The sequence below is a fragment of the Melanerpes formicivorus genome, unplaced genomic scaffold (assembly GCF_026170545.1).
Source record: "Melanerpes formicivorus ecotype bairdi unplaced genomic scaffold, bMelFor1.0.p_v2 SCAF_6, whole genome shotgun sequence".
Lineage (NCBI taxonomy): Eukaryota > Metazoa > Chordata > Aves > Piciformes > Picidae > Melanerpes > Melanerpes formicivorus.
Window position 1 is genome coordinate 12,860,714 of NW_027142358.1, and position 17,840 is coordinate 12,878,553.

A 17,840-nucleotide genomic window follows, 5' to 3' on the forward strand; every position below is an offset into this window, starting at 1 on the left:
CTGCAGCTTTGGAGCTGGGGAAAAGAAAGAGAGTTTGGAGGTGATACTCTTGTGGTAGCATGGTTGAGGAACGCATTTCAGAAAGGAAGTTTCAGGCTGATCTTGAAGAAATACTACAATTCAAGGAAACACTTGAAAAATCCCTTCTTTTTTTTAAATTATTTTTATGAAATCAGGCAGCATCTGCTTCTCAAGGAAGGAGTATTTTCATTAGCACCGCACATGGCAGGTCATATTTCAACGGGTAGGAGCTGGAGTGGCAGCTAAAGTTTCTGCATTTGGCAGCTGAGATTTGTAGCATAAATACTTGACATGACACAATGGGAAGCTCATTGCTTGCATGGCTATTACACATTATATGCCCACTTCAGGGGCATAATGATAGGCATCAAAGGAGCTTTTAAGCCACAAGCTGTACTAAGATTTTCCTATAGTGAGGTGTCTCCACAACAGTGCAGCCTGGCTCCCCTTTAGACAGCCTAAGGCTTGCACTGGAGTGGTGGATGTGCCAGCTCTTACAAGGGTGAGGGTACACTCACACATCCCCGGGCCTGGGCAGCCTGTTGGTAAGAAGTAGCAGCACAGGGCCACCCTTTCTTCCACCACAAATGCCAGCAGAAGAAATGATTAAGATCTTGGAAGTAGGCTCATGCAAGACCAAGTTGTAACTTAATAGCAGAAATAATTTGAAGGCTACCCTCAAGTCTGTTGGTACTGTCCTTTGTCACATCACAGCAACCAGTGCACCAACACTGATGGCTTTCATGACTTACACTCCACAGTGTCTCTGCCTGCAGCATATCTCTGGATTTTGGTTCCTCAAACACACATGTTCAGGAAGTGACCTGCTACCATATTCACAAACTAAAAAGTGTACTGAAAATCCTTGCAAGGTGAGCATCTCAGAATTGAAACAAGACCTAGAAAGTGACACAGATGGCAAGAGTTGCTGATTATAGAAGAGCATAAAGCAAAGGTTACTGCGTGAGTCAACACTCTAAATTCAGATTCTTTCAGTAAAATGTTAGTGAAGGACACAGAACAAAAGTCTCCAAATACCTACACACTTAAACCCATACTGATGCACTTTGAAATGCTGAGAAGCTGTCAGCAACACAAGTTCTCCTTTTTTCCTCCCCAATACACCTTTTAGCATCCCAATACTTATCACCAAATGAAACATTTAATTGGTAGCCAGCACAGGCACCATTCTGACTTGGTATACTGACTAAGAGTCCAAAAGATGTTGGAAGTACTGCTCTATCTTCACAGAATCACAGAATCACCAAGGTTGGAAGAGACCTCAAAGATCATTGAGTCCAACCTGTCACCACAGACCTCATGACTAAACCATGGCACCAAGTGCCACGACCAATCCCCTCTTGAACACCTCCAGGGACGGTGACTCCACCACCTCCCTGGGCAGCACATTCCACAATGAACGACTCTCTCAGTGAAGAACTTTCTCCTCACCTCAAGCCTAAACTTCCCCTGCCTCAGCTTGAGACTGTGTCCCCTTGTTCTGGTGCTGGTTGCCTGGGAGAAGAGATCAACCCCCTCCTGGCTACAACCACCTTTCAGGTAGTTGTAGACAGCAATAAGGTCTCCCCTGAGCCTCCTCTTCTCCAGGCTAAACAATCCCAGCTCCCTCAGCCTCTCTTCGTAGGGCTTGTGCTCGAGACCTCTCACCAGCCTTGTTGCCCTTCTCTGGACACGTTCAAGTGTCTCAATGTCCTTCTTAAACTGAGGGGCCCAGAACTGGACACAGGACTCAAGGTGTGGCCTAACCAATGCAGAGTACAGGGGCACAATGATTTCCCTGCTCCTGCTGGCCACACTATTCTTGATGCAGACCAGGATGCCATTGACCTTCTTGGCCACCTGGGCACACTGCTGGCTCATGTTCAGCCAGCTGTCAATCAGCACCCCCAGGTCCCTTTCTGTTTGTCTGCTCTCCAGCCACTCCAACCCCAGCCTGTAGCTCTGCATGGGGTTGTTGTGGCCAAAGTGCAGCACCTGGCATTTGGATTTGTTGAATGCCATCCTGTTGGACGCCGCCCATCTGTCCAGTCAGTTGAGGTCCCTCTGCAGAGCCCTTCCACCCTCAAACAGATCAACATCTGCTCCCAACTTGGTGTCATGAGCAAATTTGCTGATGACTGACTCAATCCCCTTATCCAGATCATCAAGATATTAAAGAGGATGGGGCCCAGCACTGATCCCTGGGGGACACCACTAGTGTCTTTCTCCATCTAAGACCAATCCCACACATCAGTGTAAACATGCTACTGGCAGTTCCAACTAGAGGGCCCCCAAGGCTGCATTTACTACCATGTCCCAAAAGACTAATGTTGGGGAGCTTGTACCCTGGGGTTCTGGGTTTGTTTACACCAGCAGGTATCAGAGGCTATTTGCAAATTGCACATCTGGACCTAGGGCTTAGACTCCAGCTACTTTAAAAGTCAGATGTGTTTGGTTTGGGTGAAGAAGGAAGAGGGTTATTTCTGACACATCAGCAATCAAAATGAAGGATGATGGAAACCAGTATGTTTTGAATTATTAGACCCTACTGTCTTCTCAAAAAACCTCAACATGCCCTGCCCCCTGCCCCAAAATAAATCCCAAAACACCACAACAAAACTCAAACAAAAATACAATCCAACTCAAACCAACGACAAAAACCCCAACCCCCCAAACCCTCCTGTTCTGAAAAACAAGAGAAGACAACAAAAAAGCTCACAACATTGTCCAAAGTAAGCTCTGCAGGCATCAATTACTAGAAACATACTTGTTTATAAAAATCTCTCTCACCACCAGAAGAGAGCCTTCTTGTTCTACTTCAGTTGGAGCCCAGACTACATGACAGTGTGTCATCTGAAAGCCCTGCTGGCTGTGTAGCAGGGGTTTATAAACAAGCCTCCAAGAATTTATCTTCAGGTAATAAAAATTACTGCAATTGAAATGCTGAAAGAGTAGAAACTATACTGTAAAAATACCCAAAACTAGTGAATAAAAGAATGGTGCCTAGGGAGAGGCAAAGTAGGGATGGGTCCAGGGGCTGGCTCAGTTCCAAACTTAGACAGGAAAGTGTTCAGGTCAAGAATTGACTCTGTTTTTTCAGGAACCAGGTTAGCAAACCTTCAAACAACTTGTCAAGGAGGGCAGAGTTTCTGCTACAGACCATCATTTGCATAAAAAAAAAGGATTTTCACAGAATTTATTATTCCCCTGGGGAGATGCAAGAACTGGGCACCAAACTTTGCATAGCCGCACTGCCACAGCACTTGGTTGTATTCAAAGATAGCCTTGACTGAAAGATAAAAATCTCTATGCAGTGTTGCCATTTTAATCAACTCATCATAATGGTGAACTATTGCTATTTTCCTGGCAACCACTGCTGCACAATCACTGCCTTGGTTTTTGTCCTGGTAATACCCATGTCTATGAAAAAGACATCACCACCGTAACAGCTGAAGGAAACAGCAGTAGGGACAAAATTTGCACAACAAAAGAAGTCTTTGGCATAACAGGGCTAGATACCAGTTCTAGGATATTCTGGACCAGTGCTCTAGAAGCCACTGAACAAACCTACCCTCATCATGTCTGTTTTGCTTACCAAAGTTATAAACAAGTCCTTTTGAGGGAGGGAAGGGGTTGCTGCAGTTACAAGCTACCCTGGAATGTCTGCTGCATAATCCACATTTGTGTTTTGATAAATGTCACACAGCCTTACTGTTTCTTTTAGGCCATCCCAATATGCCACAGAGTTAGGCTTTCCAGCCATCAGAAGAGGCATGTGGCATGTAGTTCAGAAAAGGAAGCACTTTCAATAGATCTGGGAGATGCTAAGCAAAAGTGACTGAAATTACTTGGTTCTGCAGATGAAGGAGGAAGGCAAGCAAATTTACATCGTGTTTGTACTTAGAATTCACATCCCTCTTGAGTTCAGGGGTTTGAGTTGCGAAACAAAACTGGAATCAAAATAACATGCTGCTTCTGGAGTTCCACCCAGTACCATGAGTGAGCACAAACTCATTCACTCAGTGTCCTCACCCTGCTGGGTTGGAGCTACTGCTTTGTTACAAAAGAGCCACCCAGGTTCTGGTTAGGACAGTTTTGCAGCACCTCCCTATCAGAGATGAGCCTTAGCATGCCCCAAAGCTCCCAACACCCAGATCCCCTTGGATGCCTCAGACCTGAGCCTGAACTCTGCAGCTCAGCCCTCCCCAACTGAAAGCTACAGGAACCAGTATTCACCACAGAATGAAACACTGCTGCCAGCAGCCCCTACAGTCTGACAGGCAACTACACAAGAACTCAGGAAACACAGCTGAATCTACATGGCATGAAGGGGTTCAGACTGACACCAAAGACTGAGTAAAACTCCTTGCAAAGGTGTACACACACCTTTTAATAGCTCTAGATAGGAACTTAATTTGCCAGAAGGAGCTAGTTTGAAGGGCACAAGAGGTTAAGGGCTAGCAAGAGACCCTTGTAACCATAATGTGTTACAATGAAAGTGTACAGGGAGAACAGCACAGACTGTAAGACAAACTGCTGGAAAATATTCTGAAATGGCTGAGAACAGCAAATGCATAGTATGGCTTTTATGCTGAAGAACTGTCCCAGCATCCCTTCTGGTTGTTGGAAATAAGGGATATGCTGTAGGCTGTTGATTCAAAATAGAAAAAAATACTCCCTGGTACAACCAGAGTTTACCAGGATTTGGAATCTACAGCATCTTAAGGAAGACTTCTGTGAGAGGCATGGCTCCTGCTGCTATCTTTTACTGACTGGAGAGCTCAGCAGGAGCTGGAAAGCACTGGCTTGCACCACCACCAGCTGAGGGCGATCAGCTGTTTAGCAGTCACCTGAGTAGCAGTTTCCACCTGCTCTCACTGATCTGCTGACCTATTTAAACTCTCATGCATAGAAGAACATATAAACTCACCCATCTACCTTGAATAGATGCTAACCCTAGTCCATGCAATCTTGTGGCAATCAAGACCACATAAATATGACACTGGAGGGGAAAATCTCAGGGCTCTGCCCTTGGGGCTCTTCCCCAAGTCCTAAGGAAATTAATGGCAATTACAGCATGCAACAGGCAAAACATGCAGTCTCATCTGACCGTAAGTATCTCCAGCCCTTTAAACTCTGCACTGCCACTTACACTCATTCAAACTGGAAGCAAAAGTTGCACGCTGTGCTTTGTGGCATACATACCAAACTGGGGCACGGGATATAAGGGTTATGCCCAGTCATCATTGGATTCTGTGTGGCACAAGAGCCCATGCTCTGTTCCTTTACTACAGAAGACCATCAATGGCACTTTGCGTACTAAGTTTTGTTTACACCAGAGCCATCCTTACTGATAAACCAGCACCCCATTCAACAAACAGCAGCACTAGCTGTGAAGGTAACAGAATACATCCCAATCAATATTAAAAGGTTTTGTAATGGCACTAGCTGCTTAGCAATGCACTTAACCTTTGTGCTGTAGAGCTGAAATCAACCTTAAGACACGGTCAGAAAAAAAATCACCACCTATATGGTATGCAAGGAACCTGATTTTTGTAAAATTCTCTGGTTTTTTATATATATATTTTTTTTTTTTTCAGATTCAAACCACTCAGATATTTAGGATAATCTCTGGGCCAGCACCTAGACTTACTGCCTCTTCCAGTGACAGTGATTTAGTAGGTTGTTGAGGGTAAGAAAGGTATGAGTGCAGTAAGAAAACTAGCAGAAGCAGCAAAGAAAATTCAGACTGTGCTCTCTCTTCATTTCAATATTTTCCTGCAAAGCTTTTCACTGCACTGTAATTGCTCAAGACAATTGAATATTCACAGCTGATCCTCTGCTCTCCAGGACCCAGAACTTAAGAGCCAAAAGAGGCAATATGTCTTCCAGAAGACAGGCTGTTCATGGAAACTAAGTCCCAGCACTTGCTGTGTGTGCCACTAATAAGTGGAGATCCAGCCCAAAATACCAGGCTGAGGAGCAGTTTGAGTTTGCCTCTAACTTGGCCAGCTGGCTGGAATTATAAACTACTTAAATGAATAACTATGAAAGCTAATGCCTTTAGGAGTTAATGGGGTTTAAGTTCCCCCTTTTCCTTGATTCCTTTCCCTCAAACTATGGCTGCTACAGTTTTGAAGGCCTCACTGACTTTAAATCTGTCCTCTAAGCACAACACGAGGGTATAGGTATACTGAGAGGACATGTGCTCAAACCTCTTCAAGGATGCAAAGACAAAGCTCATTTTCCTCCCTGTCCCCTCCCATCATACCCATATTTCTTGTCAGAACAAAGAAACAGCAACTGAATGACTAAGTAATGATAATAACTGCTGCTCAGTGCACTGTTGGGCTCTGATTAAATTCTTCTTGGCTTCTGACCAGATTTTTAAAATAAATAAATAAAGCCACCATTTGGAGAGGCAGGACTGGCCTTATTAGCATCAGTACAAGGCTCAGTCAAGATGTTCCTGGGTCATTGTCTCTATTCAGAAAGTCCAGACCCTTCACTGTGGTGACTTGTAATGAAGTAACAAAGATACTCCCCATCAGCCCATGAGCTGCTCCCATGGCACTGTGTCAAAAGTTCCTTAGCCTTTTTTTTAAACCATAGCTGTACAGGCCTTGGGGGAACATTCACCTCTGGAGGCCCAGGAGTATTGGAAGATTTCACATCCTATACTAACTCCCCTGGTACTGAACAGGCAGGAGCTGTTAGCAGATTGGGATGACAATAAGAAAAACATTTGAAACACACTGTCCCTTCCAACATCTCTGCCTCATCGACTCTCCATCTGTTCCCAAAAGTTCAACAACAAAAAAATTAATTTTCATCTTCCTTCTCTCTAGAATCTTACTGTTACTGTGCTGGTTTCTGGCACAGTGCAGCACCATTCAGACCGCTTTTACAGTCTAAGATGGGGGCAGAGCTGGTGTGACCAGCTAGATGGAACCAAAACTACATTCTGAGCAACCCCTTCCTCTAGAAGACATCCTGCTCTGCCTCCAGGGGAAGTAGTGAAAGGAGAATTTAATGCACTTTACAGCAGCCTGAGTAACATTCACTTGAAGCAATGAATTTGAAAACTGAAAAAAGCAGCAGCTAATTACTATCCCTGAGCAATCTGGCCATGAGTGACAACAGCAACTCTTTAGCAACCTCTGTAAGAGATCTCTGTACGCACTAAGGGTAGATTTTTAGAGAACCTGGGACCTACTTGGCAGCATTTTCCACATTTTGCTTAACTCACTTATGACAGCAAAGGACATAGTTGAAGTTTCTCATAGATATAGTTTTTCATAGACTGGTTTTTCATAGACTTAGTTTGTTTCCTGGTGCACAGGCTAGATATTTTCCCTTTCTGTGCCTTTGGTCCAGCTTGTCAGGCCTGCAACTGTTTTGCCTCTGCTAAGTGCCAGATGCCTGGAGTAAAGGTTTGGGATGAATAGTTGATCCGCAGCATGCACTGCAGGTCACATTAAAACCCAACACAATGACTTAATTAGATCTTAAAAAACAATAAATGCAAATATCATGGTTTGCAAGCACTTCCCTGCATCCCCATGTGCCTCCAGATAAAGGAAAACAGACATCAGCCTACAGAAAAGCAAATAATTTCCGCCATATAAAAAGGTAATGTATAAAGAACCATTTAGAGTTCTACTTAACCTGGAATGGGGGCTAAAAAGGAAACCATTCTCCTGTACTGGTTATCCAGGCTATATTCAATGCTATGCACTACTCATAGCACAAATGTACCATGCATTGATGTTGCTTGACAGCCAGCAGGATTGAGCAGGCACTGGTTCCTTCAAGGGAAGAAGGAAATGAGATGTCATCATCACTTGTTTGATGACACAGGTCAGCCCACAGCACAAGTATGAAGCACTATAGCTCCCAGACATGCCTCTGAGAACCAAAGCTTCTTGGAGATGCTATTTTTCCAGATCAATGCCTGACTACATCTTTCTGGCTGGAAGAGAACCAACTATTGTATTGTCTTCTCTCTAAAGTAGCCAAACTTGAGTGGTGGGGAGCTTCCCTCCCCTTTACACCCAACGCAGAGGATCATATTCAGGCATAGTGCAAAATGGCCCATCTCTAGAGGATACCAAGTAATTGTGTCAGTTCAGCAGTAGGGTTAGTGCGACTTTGCTTATAAGGTAGCATGAGAAGAATGACCAAAAACTCCCCAAAGCTTTTCCAGCTTCCTCTCCAACAACCTGGACTTTTACTCCTCAGAGAGGAGTCGTTCATAAAAGATAAAACACAGATGGCTGACAGGAGCCTCTGCATGTTCAACATGCAAAAGACTGATGCAGCTTTACCTGAAGTGCTCTGTATGACCAAAGAGAGAGAGAGGCAAACCCTCAAGAACCACAATGTCAGTATAGATGTGACTATGGCATGGAAACAAACATCAGGTATAGTGTTATATGGGAAAGGAGTTAAGATGATCAAACAAAGCTGAAATTTGAGGCCACTGGAGCACCCTGAATAGGAAAGGGAAGGTGAGAGACAGAAGCAACTGCTTCCCTGATACTTTCAGCCCTTTTAGAAACAAATCAATAGCCCCAAAGAGTTGTATTTGTCATTTCTAGGATACAGCTGCTTTGACTTTTGCCTTCCTGATTCCAAACAGACCCCATATCAATCATCCAAAGGTGAAACAGTGGGCATAAGCGCTTGACAGGTGAGCCTCGGCCTTGAATGTGTCTAACATCTCTGCTTTGATGTAGAGCTCTTAAGGTTGAAGCACTTTTGTTCAAGTAATAATATCAACCCTTATCTCAGAGCTGTCAAGTCTCTTTCAATCCAAGACTTAATCTTAGACCAAATGGTACCAAAACCCCTACACCATCTCCTCTAAAGAAAACAAATTAGCTTCACCATGATTTGTAGCTGTTGTGTCTGCAGCTATCCTAAGTCTAGCCTAGCAGCCTCTCAGGGATCTGCGCAGTACAACAACTCGTCTGTTCTACGCATACACAAAATCAAATCACACATCCAAACACTCACTCAGATGTAACCCAATGGCCTTGTACTGATGAGACAATGGATTCAGCTCACTACTGCTGTGCAGGAAAGCACAAGTGCCAAACCTGGATTTGTAGCCTGTTCAAGGCCAACTGTTAAACTTAGGTCCTTATCCTAAAACCCACCTCACTCCAATTCTAAAATCCACTTCCTCCATGTTTCTGACCTAGACTAAAGCACAAAGTATTTACAGGCACCAACATTAAAATAAGCAGAAAAGACTGTAACAAATGCAGACAATAAACAAGGAACCTATCTGATGGTGGCAAAGGTTATTTAATCCTTGCTGGGAGTGCTATGTTTTATCTAATCTATCCATGATTCACCACAAAATAGCACTTGGAGCTTGATTCTCTTGCAAGAGGCTCACCTACCAAAACCCCTATTATATAGAGTGGTGCTCTCACCTATATGTAGCTTTCTTTTGCACAACGTAGGTAGGCTACTACTAGGAAGAAAAACTCCTCGCTGCAAGTGACAAAGAGAGAATTTTGATGCCCACCCTAGTCAGGATGAGATCTCCCAGTGACATGCTATTTTCTGTCTCTTTCAGGGTACTCACATCAGTTAGCTGGCTGAATTTTTCAGGCCCAGTTTAAAAGGACAGGAACCTCTGATAGTGACTTCCACTCGTTTTTCTCTTCACATGCAACTGCTACGTAACAGCACATACCTACAAAAGTCAAAGAGGAAGAAAATGTAGTTAGTGCTACTAGCCCTGCTGTCTAACACAATTACCAAGAGGGCTGTACTAAAGCAATCAGCCATTCACAGAAATAATGTTACTTTTAGATGATGCAATTCCCTCTACAGGAAATATCGCTAGTATAAACAGCAGCCTGACCAGATCTGCATCCCAGTATCCCTTATGTGAGAACCAACATGTACACTTGTCTCCAGGGAAGGCTGAAACCACATCCGTTTTCCTGCCTTTCTGCTAGAGATTCCCCCTCACCAAGCAGAAAGGACAACTGAATAGCACAAATATTCATGCCTCCCTACAACCTACAGTCTGTTTACTAACACAGACCACTGCTGATCTCAGCTTAGATTAGTATACTGGTTTGCAAAATGCAGAAAAAGGGAAGTGAATACACATCTTGTACAGCTATCCCTGATGCATGAATAGGCTTGTCCAATACAGAGCCTGGCCTGGGAGCAAGGGATAACAACAGCCACAAAATGTACCTCCCTGCTACCAGGAATAAAAATTCTCAGAAGGAAAGGCAGGCAGACACATACTAAGAAGCATACATCAGGTTGTCTTCAGACAAATTCCTTGACTAGGGTACCCAGCTAGACAGACAGCCACAGAAGACAATTTTTACTTTTTTGTTTGTTTGTTTGTTTTGATGGTTAGTAAATGGGACTAGTACACTAGTAAATGTGTTTAACTCCAGTCCAATAGTAACTCTTAACAGTTAATTTGACATTGATTTGATAGATGGCTGTGCAGCTTTGTTTCACTCAGTAACATTAACAGCAGCCTGACTTTAGTGAGATGTCTTTGCAGTTTGATTTATAAGGTAAGTATTGACACCCCTCAACTTTAATCATATCATTTATCAGGCTGAACTAGTCAGCCAGTCACTCTAAGCTCCCTTGGCACTGAGTGGAGAGGAAAATTCTTTCAGAGGGCAACCCAGCTTCTCTCTGCATTGCCTTTTTCATACTTCTCTGTATTGAACAACTTTAAAAAAACACTTGAGGAGACCACCTAGTAAAGCTTAATGCCTATGCTGGATGACTGAACAAATCTTCATGTCTGTTTTATTCAGGTTCTGAGGGGAGTGGAGTCACATTTCTTTCAACAAGCAGTGCAAGAACAGTAGTTCCAAGGGCCTGGTACAACCAGCAAGCCTTATCAGTTGAATATCCTTATGACAGTGCAGGTGGGGCATAAACATGACACAGAGAAAATGGAAGATGGTGCTTAAAGGTAAAAACTCTCTCAGAATACGCTCACAGAGCCCCCAAAATATGATGGGTTTATAAGCCTCAAGACTTTTTTTTAAAATACCTGCTAATATCCCAGACAATGAGCCTAAAAGAACTAGGTTAGTTTTTCAACATGGCTAGAACAGCCCTAGCAGAACACAAGCTGAGACAAATTACTTTTTTGTTCAGTACTGTCTACTAGTTTCTCAGTCTCCAAAAAAGAGAAAGGGATCAGTGAAAGGATGCATTTGAAAGGCTTACTGCTAGTACTTGGAAGAAAATTTCCCATAAAGTTGTCCAGAGTATACACCAAGAGAGCTACTACTCCAGTGACGAGGTCAAGCCCTGGTTTTGCTGTGACACAAGAAGCTGCTCTGCTGGCATTAAATACAGTTTATTTGCTCTCCCAACCTGCCCTGTCCTTGCAAGTTGGCAAAAGGCTGAAGCTGGCCAAAGTCCCAGTTACCGTAAGCTGCCCAAAGCAGAGAACTCGTTACTCATCACAAGGAATAAGAACTACGTTGAGAGGGGGAGGTGAGAGTAAAAGTCACCAGAAACAACTGACAGAAACTCCTCTGTTGCTTAGAGTTGTTACAACTGGAGCTTTAACCTGGCATGTAGCCAGGGAGCTCAGCATGCACGACATGGGAACGGCAACACCAGTTACGGCTGCTCTGTGCCCCAATCTAGAAAAGATAGCTAAACATCCAAACTTTCTTCTTGAAAATGTGCTCCAAATGTGCTCCTGGAGGAGGGTTTATTTGGTTGGTTTTGGTTTGGGTTTGTTTTAATGAGAAAAATAAAATAAAATGCAGGATTCACAGAAGGATTCTGTTTGGGGACACTTTACACCCACCACTGTTAGTGACAAAAGTTCTTCCTGTCAGTGACAGCAAAATGAGGGCAGCTGACAGCATCAGAGATGGAAGAACACTGCCAAAAAGTTTTCAACGTTTTTTAATTTAAATTTTATTGGTCTTCATCTGTGCTCTGGCTTTGCCTGCTCTTACAGTTTGATTTCCACTATAACAGTAAAGTCTGCTGAAAGAGTTTCCACTGAATGATACAAAAAGTACTTGGACACTTTCCGCACAAGCAGCACACAAGGCCCCTGACAGTGACTGAACTGCTCAGGGAGCTACAAAAAGCAGCACACAACAGAATCAGCGCTCCCACACGGACACTTTGAATGAATGTAACATGTTAGTGCTGAAATCAAGCAAACTGAGGAGAAAAACAAAAAAAAAGAACCACAAAATAAACAAATGAAACTGCAGTTTGTGTAGTTTTGATGCATCAAGTTACAGCCTAAGTTTCTCCTGGTACCAAATCCCAACATAAAGGACTCTTCAGATGATGTGGAAATGGGAATAGTGGGAACAAAATGGGGATGAGCCTAAAGCACAAAAATACCAAGGTTCACATTTTTACAGGGGTTTTCTGGAGGCTGCCCTATTCATGCTGAGGGCTGAAACAGTGGCTGAAGATACTACAGTAGTGCAGAATCAAGCTACCTAGCTCTTTCTCCCTTTCTCAGTTCAGCAGACAGTAAACTGGCACATCTTAAAGGGGTTGGACACAAGCCTCACTCAAACTGCATCCCCATGGAGAAAGGGCCACTGCCAAAAGCAAAAAGAAGAGGTGGGTAACAGAAAAAAATTCCCGGTCATAGTGGTCAGGTACAATCCAGCAAAACAAGCCTATATGCACATTTGTGAGCCCTGGTAATGGCACCTAGTCTCAACTAACCCACAGTAGACTGGACATTAGCCCAGCATGCTGCTGTTCTCGCATTAATTTTCTGCACTTAGCAGCTTGATCTCAAATACAACCAAGGAGACAGCACAGCTCCCAGTACCCCCCATAGGCAGCAATGGAAAACACTGTCCAAGTCATCTCACACCTGAACACAACAGGAGGGCAGCACACACACATACACAGTCTTGAGCTCAATAACTAGAGGTGCCAAGCAAAAGAAACGTAAGAGTTTCACATTGTTTTCAAGGTAAAAGGAGAAAGGGGACAACCCTATTTGACTTCATCGTGTTGTTTGTAGAAGGCACTGGGCTGCAGAATCAAAGCAAGTACAATGGAAATGAAAACATAATCAAACACATCAGTGAGAGGCCAGCTTTGCAATGGAAAAGCAAAGGGTCAGAAAGAAAGAAAAGCAACAAATAGTACTTAGATCTAAAGGCCACTTGGAAAACAATAATGTTAGGCAGCTCTGTAAGACTGGCAGGATAAAAATATTATTATTTATCCATGTCCACATCAGAACAGATGGCCCCCTTTGCAAGGAGTTTAAGTTGACAAGTTAGATAAGAGAAAACAGATACATGGATAAGAAGTGATTTGAGGTGGTCACATAACACCAGGATCAATGCCAGGAGGAAACTGTAGCTCCCACTTTCCTAGCACAATGTTCTTTTCATTGGTAAACTGCCTCTAAGCCTTGAAATCAACACCTATCTTTTGAAGGTGTTTTCATTGAAAATTACTTGTCACCATTCTGCCTCCTGAAGGTTACCACTTCCATCAGTGCTGTTACTAATAGTGTCCTTATAAGCACTCCATAACCTGTAGAAAGCAGAATTCATCAAGTTAAACTGACCTCATCTATTTTCTCAATGCTGATCAGACAGAGCTCATAATGCACTCTTCAGCTGGCAAAGCTACAAAGTCAACCACTGCCATTAAGTATAGCAACAAGCAGCAATGTGGAAGGGAGGACAAGGGTCCCCGTCTTCAATCTGAGCAACTGTTTGCTAAGCTGATGCTTGCCCTTGGTCTCAGATGTGGTTATGTTCTTGCATTCTGGTTGTCATAAGACTTGTCATTCAGATAAGAACAATGGATCTTTCAAAGATTTCTTATCTGAGCCATGCCATCTTGTGAGTTCTAGCTTTTTAAGTATCAAATACAGCAAAAATTACATCCTCAGCTAGTGAGGCAGAAACCAGATTCTGTAATATTTGTGCTAGAACCATTTAACAATAATCAGACTGTTATCGATAAGCCACCTAATGTTATAGGCCTTTGGATAGCTTAGTAAACCTTACCAAGCTATTTGTATGCAAACTGTACAGATTGCTTAGGGACAAATGGCCAGAATTCAGCCTGTACCTACAGACTGGAATGACTCCCACAATATTGGTCTGGGCCAACAGTAAGAGTGAAGACCACAGTGATGCTGTTACTGAACTACATGCAGGGTCAAATCCTGCAAAAGTATGTGATTCCCAGTGATGTCAGTAGAAAAGGTACAAATACATTCCAGGGGAGATCTTGATCTCTAAAAACAGTTTTATATTTTCTCCAATATAAAAAAGAACTCTTCTAACTGACAGACCCTTCATCTCAGTGAGCTTATGTAAACCAGTGGCTTTTCTCACACATTGCTCAATAAACATGACCCATACCGTATGTGATCTCCAAATGCAAATTCCTTACATGGACTACTTGGATTCAACTCTGTTGAGAAAACACTGTCAACAGATAACAGATTAGCTCAAGCTGCCTTCTCAGAAAAAGCAACTCTTGTGGGCTGCTGAAATACATCTTCCAGGTTTGTTCAGGTCATGCCCAAATGTCTGATTTTACTGGCCCAAATGAATCAGCAAAATCTGTTTCACCTCTCTGCCAACACAGTGCAGGCAACATAATGGCTTCACAACACAGGCAGTGCACTCAGTCAGACAACACTATCTCAGAATCAGAGAGTGTTAGGGGCTGGAAAGGACCTCAAAAGATCATCTAGCCAACTCCTCCACCAGCGCAGGACCACCTACACCAGATCACAGAGGAACGCATGCAGATGGGTTTTGAATACCTCCAAGTAGGGACACCCCACAGCCCCACTGGGAAGCCTGTAACCAACCTAGGCAGCAGTACTACCTTGGTGCAAAGCTCCCCCTCTTTGCTCAAGTGTGGATATTTTTCTGGTTGGGCATACCAGCATCACTTTGAAGAGAAAAACTTCCCAGAATCACCTTATATATAAGGAATACAATGATGCAGCTTTCCCCTGCAAACAGAACAGCATGTAGGCATGCAGGAAGCTGGAGACAATGACTGGTGGCAGCTCTCAGACTATCACAGAGTTTAAGAACACATCTGCCCACAAAAGGAGAAAAGAAGGGGATTTCTGCAGAGGAGGTATCCCAATTTCTCAATCCTTCTGCATCTCCAGTACACATCTGGGGACAGGAATAAACAGAAACCAAGCATACACTGCAAAATAAAAGAATAAAGTCATGATACATCCTCATGACAGTCACAGAGAACCAAGCTTGTAGATTGACACTGATCCACCCTCATATCTGATCCTTAAGATTTAATTTCAGTGATGTGCAGTTGTTTCCCCCTGCAATCCACTGGTTACCACTTGAAAGGAAAACCCAAATGTCACCAGCATGTAGAAGGTGAACAGAAAAAACAACACTGCAGAGATGCCAGAGCTTAGAGCACATTCTCACTTTGCTGCCATTTTCCATTAGCTAATATTGTCAGCTCCACAGAGGTGGGATATGACTTACCTCAGAGTAATACCATCCAGATAAAGAGGTTACTCTCAACTGACCCCAACCTAAGTGAGATTACAATCAACCCCTCCCCTTCCCACCTCTTTCATCACCTCTATATTTAACTGCAGATTAACTCATTTCCTCTTTCCACATGTGAGATTAAAATGCACTGAGTGCTGTCAGATCAAGCAGAGCCTCAATGCATCTTCATGTAAATCACCACTTAGTATATGTATTACAGCATGTCAAGGAGGAGTATGAGTCACACACTTTATAGTCACAGAACTAAACACTTGTTTCTCAAGAAGTAAAGCTGGCAGGCAGCCCAAGCCCCAAAATAGTAGCAGATACCTCCAATTCTAATCTTCCCCCATCTGTTACATAGATCTTAAAGGTATAAGAAGTCCCATTATTTACCAATGTGATTGAATGAAATGTGGGTCAGTGACCAAGGCAAAGGGTTAAACATATAGTGACCTGGCCTCCAGACACCATGTTGATTACACTTCTCTATGAGGAAACATTTCAGGGAGAGGGAAAAAATAATGCAACAAAACTCAATGAGGTCACACTCAACACATTTGTTTCAAAAAGACTGAGAACTGAGTAACTGCCTAGAAAAAGGAAACCACAGCAGGGATGGGGGAGAGCAAGAGATGGCAGTGATTTGCCCACCCTGTGTAATATCACTCACACAGGCATTTGTACCAAGGCAGTGAGAGAGGGAGGGATTGTACATGGTGGGGAGGATGGGGGTATTGAACATGGAGTCGGGGGGGAGGCTGCAGGGATTCTACCCAGCACCACTGCACTCTGACCCTGGCCATAGCCAGCACCCAGTACTCCCACCGAAGGCAAGTGCTTTTTCCTCTTGCATCTAACCTTTGCATCTCAAGAACACTATGCAAGGAGGGCAGTATTTCATTTCTACCTGACCTCTCTGCAAATCACTTGAAGCCCTAAGGTATGAGATCTTTATCACAGCTTAAGGCAAACATTAAATGGCTGTAAATAAAGCTGAGATTTTAAATTCAGCTACATGAGTTAACTCCATGGTGAATATAATTTTTCACAGCTTACAACTATGGTAATAAATTTTACCTCAATGAACATGGAAAGGGTGAAGCATGCAAAATTCAAATTAGGAGTAAGGATTTTTTTCTTTAGATTTTATATTAAAAAAATCCTTTAGAGTACAAGCACTTATTTTCTTCATCTCCCTAATGCTAAAATCTCTTTCATTCTCACGCTTCAAGGGATGAGGCTCCCTCAGTTTTAAGTGGCTGCACTAACAGGCCTCAGTATTTCTGCCAAGAATAACAGAAAATCAATGTGGGCAGCAAGCAGGGAAACACACAGAAGAACCACTGGCATTTGCTTCAGCAGAACAGCTGGAATAAGTTGTATTCTCACAACTGTACTGCCTGGCAAAGGGGGCTATTGAAAGGAAAGAATATGACTACAACAAGTTCAACAACATATCTCAAAACTAATCACTGTGTCTCCATTATTCAAGAAACTCTGGAATGACAAACAGATGGAAACAAGGAAGGGAACAGTGGAATGACATAAAGAAGGTTCTGATGTAGATTGCAGGAGCAATGGGGCATGTCACGCAGATGTATCATTGCCAGAGCAGAATCTGCCTGATCTAGCGCAGACTACATTGCCTGTGGATGAAATCACAATATGCTGGACAAAGACAGACACAACTGTTTTGATTTGGTGCTGCTGTGCAGATACCAAAAGAGGAATGATCATACACCAACAAACACAGGGAATGAAGGGCAAAGCGGCTGAAATCTCCCATGAAAAGAAAGATCTGTTCTGCAGACATCGATACACACCAAGGTGGTGGTGATTCTCTTTCAGTTCAGACATTCCCAGAGAGTTATAAATAGGTGCCAATGATTTGCAAACATCTTCAATTTATTTAAGGGTAGATGCTGGGATGGGGGTGTCCTGAAATCTTTTTTTTGTTGGCAGTACAAGGTCACTCCATAAAATTTATGGCAAACTTAGGACACATCTAAAATTCAGTAGCAAGCTTCCAGCGACTTGAGAAACTGTGAAATGCTAAACAGACAGAAAAGAGAAAAGGAAGGGTGCACTGCATGGGGTCACTATCAGCTCACAGAAAAGCTGACACAGGCATACTGTCTGTGAGCTGCGTACCCAATGTGAAATGCCCCCCTGCTTTCACAGTTAACTCCATGTTGTGATGAAACTGCAAGTGTGTCTCATGGAAGCAAGTCACACTGCTTGCTTCTGTTGTATGTGCACATGCTTACACTCCATGTCCTGCATTTATATATGGGC

General features: G+C 43.2%; 1 protein-coding gene across 1 annotated transcript in view; it reads right to left on the minus strand.

The window, feature by feature from the left end:
- The window catches only part of SORBS1 (sorbin and SH3 domain containing 1), a 174,818-nt gene that overhangs the window by 76,339 nt on the left and 80,639 nt on the right, over positions 1 to 17,840 (minus strand). The gene's annotated exons all lie outside the window — the stretch shown is intronic.